At 33.1% G+C, this 6000-nt stretch overlaps 1 long non-coding RNA gene across 1 annotated transcript; it reads left to right on the top strand.

The window, feature by feature from the left end:
• The first annotated feature begins 4598 nt into the window (after nucleotides 1-4598).
• On the top strand, nucleotides 4599-5807 carry LOC111396501. The gene is made up of 3 exons (XR_002703016.1): nucleotides 4599-4765; nucleotides 5041-5110; nucleotides 5405-5807. It is a non-coding gene; the product is annotated as an uncharacterized LOC111396501 (long non-coding RNA).
• Nucleotides 5808-6000: the final 193 nt, after the last annotated feature.

The raw sequence follows: 6000 nt of genomic DNA, 5'->3' as shown, positions 1-6000 counted from the left end.
TAAGAAAAGATACAGTGAGGGCAAGAAGCTGAAATAGCAGAATTCCCATTGAGGCAAGAGGCCGTTTAAGGGAGCAGTTTGCAGATTCATAGCCTGAAGGTCACTCGGTTCTAAGAATACAGATTTAAGATCAAAAGTAAGGTAAAATTATTGTCTTTGTTAAATTTAGAAAGAATTCTTCTAATATCTTGAAAGAATTGTAGGGATTATTATTGTTCATGTTTACAAAAAACTTATCTAAAATGTTATTATTCATAAAGTTTGCAAGGAATTATTTGAATAATGCCAGGTTATACAATTAAAGGATTAGATAATCTGTTAGATAGATTAATGGAAAAAATAGAAAATATTTATTCTCAATTAGAGATTATGGATATATTATCGAAGGAATTTGATAATCTTAGTAAAATACATGACAATTATATTACAGATTATGCTAATTTATTAGATCAAAGGATGAAATTATATATTAAAACTCGAAATGAGAGAAATAGAGGGATTTAAAACTATCCCAATAAATTAAGGATATCTTGTGCAATATATGACAAATTATTTCATTAAGGGTATAATAGACATTTTATCAAAAATGAATAGTAGCAGGTCATTTATAATAATACCCCAAGTATATGGAGAAAAAATTGTACAATGGACGAGTTACACGTTACCTCAACAGATTACATAAAGTGGAATGGGCATATGCAAAACACTAAATATTGTACTAAATTGAAGTTATGTTATGTGTTATAAATTGATCGCAAAATAAAGACAATAATAAAATAAATAAGAAGAAAATAATAACATCAAGATTTATGTGAAAACTCAATATGGACAAAAATCATAGGCAATGAAGAAAAATTTTACTATAATCAACAATGAATGTGTTTACAATATCAAAATCTCAATACTCTTAATTGAAACATAAGTTCTCTAACTCTTAAAATGTTGTTCAATGTGTATGTAGAGATACAACAACACGAAATTGGAGCTGTAAATGGATCGGATATGGACTGAATCTACCCATATTTGATCAGATAAAAATAATTATAAATTCGATCCGATAATCAACGGATATTTGATTGTTAAATTCATATTCAATTTGCTATGTTATCGGATATCCGATCCAATAACAGATAATCTGATCCGAAATTAAAGAAATTAAGGAAAAAAACAATATTGAAATTAACATTTTTTTTTTTTCAACTTTTAGCTAATTTGATTGAAAAGCACAAAAAGATGCTTACTCATTTATTGACTCACTTATTTATTAAGAACATCCCCAAAGAAATATGTAAAGGACATTTCCAACTGTAGTACATTGTACTATTATATAAATAAATATTTATACTTTATTATTTAATCATTTTCCATATTTTTTAATAATTAATAAAAATGTAAAACTCTTCAAATATTTTAATTAGCACTATTATAATATATTTTGTTTATCGAATATGAGGCCGTCTGGGCATGCTTCTTGCAAAATGGAGAATTGATTTTCTTGTCAAATCACGGGCTCACACGATCATTCAATGCAAATGCAAAGCAAATGAATTGTTTGTCCACTTTGCCCTCACATGCCTCCCAGTTTTGCAAACACGTGAATAGCCTCTTTTCTTTGACCATTCAACACAAACATCATAGATTCTAATCATTGTTGCAAGTTGGTGGTCCCACCAAAATACAAAGTCAAAAATGGAGAATTGGAAATTTTTGGAGACGTCCGTTTTTGTTCACGTGTACTCATTTTGACTTTCCAAACCTGTCCATGGGTGCTTCAAAATCAATGTAAACACAACATCGCTTGCGAATGGAAAATTGAAATGCGGACAGCCAATTCCATTCCAATTAAACTGTTTTTTTGTTATGGAAAAATATCTTCGACTACTAGAAATATTGAAACATAAATAACCAAATTCATTGTTGTGCCAAATAATCTCTGAATCGATCCCACTCATTTCATGTGACTTTCGGTGCATGTAATTCAGCTTCAATTTCAACCCTTTCGTCCGGAAGCTCTACCTCCATTGTATCGAGATCGGTCTCCACTCTAGTAAACGCTTCTTCTACCACACCCGCCCATCGAAAGAAGTTGTGAATATCCATAGTTGCGATTACAACAGTAGTTTGCACTTCAAAATTATAACTTGGCATACGATCAAGTATTTTCTAATGATTCTTCCAAACTCCAAAAGTACGTTCAATTACGTTTCTGCATGACCAATGCCTAAAATTAAACTTCTCCCATGCATTTCGAAACTTATGCCTCCAACCTATCCCCGTGTCTTAAAATTACTGAAAATGATACAATATATCGGAACCCTTATAAGGCGCCATACAACCTAATTTGTGAGTGAACCCTGAGTCTACCAGATAATATTTTCCAGGTGCTAGTTGCGAGAAGTGAATTGCAGGTTTATGTATTGTTGACTGTACCCACCAAAACAAATGTGAATCACAAGTTGAAATTACAAGCTGCTAGCACGTTTTGTGTTAGAAATCCCTTTCATCTGATAAAATTCATCCGCTGGTCCCATGGGAGGATGGCTCTCACATGCGTGCCGTCTATTGCACAAATACAATCCTGGAACAGCAAATGTTTGTTTCGATCTGGTACGTGATGCTCGGCACCATTATTATAGTTCAGATTTGGTCTAATTATGAGTTTAGGAAACTCTAGGACTGCTCAAAGCAAAAGTTTGAAGTAGTGTCTAATAGTTTCCAATGAAACCTGTCTGTAGCATTTTCCATGAGCTAAAATGCAAAGAAACATACCGATTTGCTCATACACATCTATGTGTTGCGAAGTACGTAACCCGAATTGGTAGCGAAGGATGAGCGTAAACATTCGCAACATTGGTGGATACATACGGAACTCTACATAGCACCGTTGCGAATTGCATGTCATGGCATCTTTGCTGTAGTAGTTACTCATTGCAACATATGACAGTTCCGTGCGAATGGAAATCGACAAATCCTACATCTTTGCTGTAGTAGTTATTCGTTTCAACTACATTCATATGACAGTATCGAAACCACTCGATAATATTCGCCTGTAGCTATGCCATAAATACCTCCTTCCTAGGTTCGTCCTCCGGATCGAAGTCCGACAACAACACAGAGCTGATATCAAAATGTTCCATACTACTGCTCTGAAAGAAGATATTGAAATCTCTTGAAGAAGCAACGTAGGTTGTTACCGACTTTGTCTTCGGGAGTATGTAAAAATGAGTACATATATGTTCCATTTTAGAGACGAATACCTTTAATAATTGTTTTCCAATGACATGATGAGTCCTGACACCTACTGCAAGTAATCCCAACCAACTAAAATGAATGACATGAGTGATGTGAAGTGTACTTGTTGTGCATATTACTTGTTTAACAAATTAGCAAACATCCAATTACTATTGTGTAGGCATTCATATTTTGAATATATGGAGATCAAAGTTTTTGTAGCCAAGCACAATGCCAACGTATGATAACCAAAGTTGTTACCACTGACATTTATGTGGCATGCAACAAAACGTCCGACATAAAAAATTAAAACATAATAAAGTTCGACCAAATGTTTTCACAAGAATAGAGTTAGAGAAAATGACAAATTGACGTCTCACTGCACTTTCATCGGGCTATGCTCTCCTGTACTCCTTCTAGTTCCACTCGACCAACTCAAATTTCTCATTCGCATTGTTCTGCATGTCCAATATCTCCCTATTGTGCCTTTAGGACAGGTAGATGCACGTCCAGAAGTACAGATCTGTTCCCTTTTCCAATCAACCCGTAGACAACAACTCCTTCATGCACGTCTTCGGGTCGGTCATAGCAGAGTCATTGAAGTTGTCAATTTTGGTTGCAACCTTCTCACTGGTGGTCGTCACCCGATCGACGAAGTAGGAAAGTTCGTTTGCGATAATTTTCTTCTTCTTCCCTTTTTTTTCTTGGTGTCAATGTAACGTCTCGAAAATTTTAGAATCAAAATTTTTTTGTTTTATATGCTATAACTTTATATTTTGAAAAATATAAAGACTAAAATAAAATAGGTTTTAAATTCTTTTTTGGGTCAAATAATTAGATTTTGATAGAGTGAGTTTTTGTATACTAATATTGGGCTCTTTTTGAAACTTGTAATTAATTAGGAATTTTTTTACCCAAGAAAAAGTTTTTTTTTTAATAAGATCACATCAAGTTAGATATGATATGAAGTAAAGAAGGATGGATAGAATTTTTTATTAATTTAGAACATTGACTTTGCCATGCGCAACTGTAGGTGAGTGTGTTGGGTAGAGATAAACTAATATTTTTATGATAAAGTTAATAGAAATAAACTAATATTTTAGGATAAAGGTTACTGTGATCATGATTACACTAAAGTAGGTTTGTTTATCCTCATCCCCGGTCATTCTTTATCTCTATTTTCCTTTATATTTTTAAAAATTCTGTTGGAGGATTCGTTTATGAAGATAATCCAATTTATATTGATAAGTGGTGGCAAATTGATTGTTGATAACGAATACAATTTTTTTAGTTAATCCAAAATCAGTTTGATTATGATAAACTTCAAAACTAATTCTTCATTAATTAGGGTCCATCAACTAGTCACACTATAAATAAGGCATTAAATTAGTTAGATTTCACAACTAATTGTCTCCAATAGAAACCGTCCCAAATTATCAGAAAAACGAGAAGCCTTTCATCCATTAGAAATTATTTCAAAGCATTACACGCACCATTATCTAAAACTTGCAGTCTTATTTTTTAATCGATCGAGGTAAGATATTCTTGTGCAAGTGTTTTCGTTTCCTTGTGCTTTTATATTCAATTAAATATGTATAAATTGCCAGTAGACCTCTGGCTTCTATAAAAAGAGAGATGAAATCTTACGGGATTATAAAAGGATCTGAGATGGGTGTGTCGTTTGGTCACGAATATACTCCATAAGACCAAAGTTTAAAGTGTAGATTTTATTTGTTATATAATTGTGTATGAAAACTATATGTATCTTACTGGGTATTTTAAATAGTCAATCTTACAATAACTTTTCAGGTTAGTTTGGATCGATTAGAATTGTGGTGTGATGGTGATGCTGCCTGCCAGAAGGATTCGAAAGGGAAAAGTATTACAAAAAAATTTACTTTTTTATTTTTTTGTTGTCTTTAAATTCATTAGTTAGTTTAATTTATTTGAAGACATGTTATTTAATTAGTTAGTTGACTATGTTTATTTTTTCAAAAGACAATTTTTCGTCCTTAGTTTAAATTTATGGATATTTTAACAGTTTATTTTTAGAGAAATCCATTTTTATCAATTCGTATTTAAAACAAACAAAAGTAAGTTTTTTTGTGACATTTCAAAGTTTATGAAAATTTGGGGTGTTACACTCAGACTTTTGCTTGTGCCCGCTATGCAGGCGGGACATCCATGCTTACTACAGCCCCATTTGGTATGTCAGGCTCGTCACTTGATCCGCTGCTATTGACATCAATTGGAACCTCATCATAGTGGTTTTCATGTCCACTGTCTTCGAACATTGCGAACCCAGTTCGACGGAGCTTTGTTGGTGTGATTGCTTACCTATCATTGTTGAATGTGTCCCTGAACAGAGCCTTATAGCCATACACCTGACGGCAGTCTTTGTCCTTAAACTCTTTGTAGGCCTTGTTCTCTTGTGCCAGTACAAACGGATAGTTCTGTCACATATGTTACACGGACGCATGCATGAAATGCATAGATGGAAGTGTAAATGAATTTTATCGTAATTTCTGAAGAAAAAATTGCATTAACAAAATGTCTTAGGGTTTAGCTCGATATAATTCCTGCTTGGTGGAACTAATGAAAAAATGAAATCTCAGCAAATGGGCGAATACATGAACACAAGATTGGTGATATGAAAATTACTTTCTTAAAATCGTCCTCATTACACCATAGACACATCTAACTCGAGTCACTCACAAAGCAAATGTGTTTATCCAAAATCAAAATGACCAACATCTATGACATTTAACA

The sequence above is a fragment of the Olea europaea genome, chromosome 6 (assembly GCF_002742605.1).
Source record: "Olea europaea var. sylvestris chromosome 6, O_europaea_v1, whole genome shotgun sequence".
Taxonomy (NCBI): domain Eukaryota; kingdom Viridiplantae; phylum Streptophyta; class Magnoliopsida; order Lamiales; family Oleaceae; genus Olea; species Olea europaea.
Note: the sequence above shows the minus strand (reverse complement) of the source record. Positions and strands in the feature narration are given on the sequence as shown.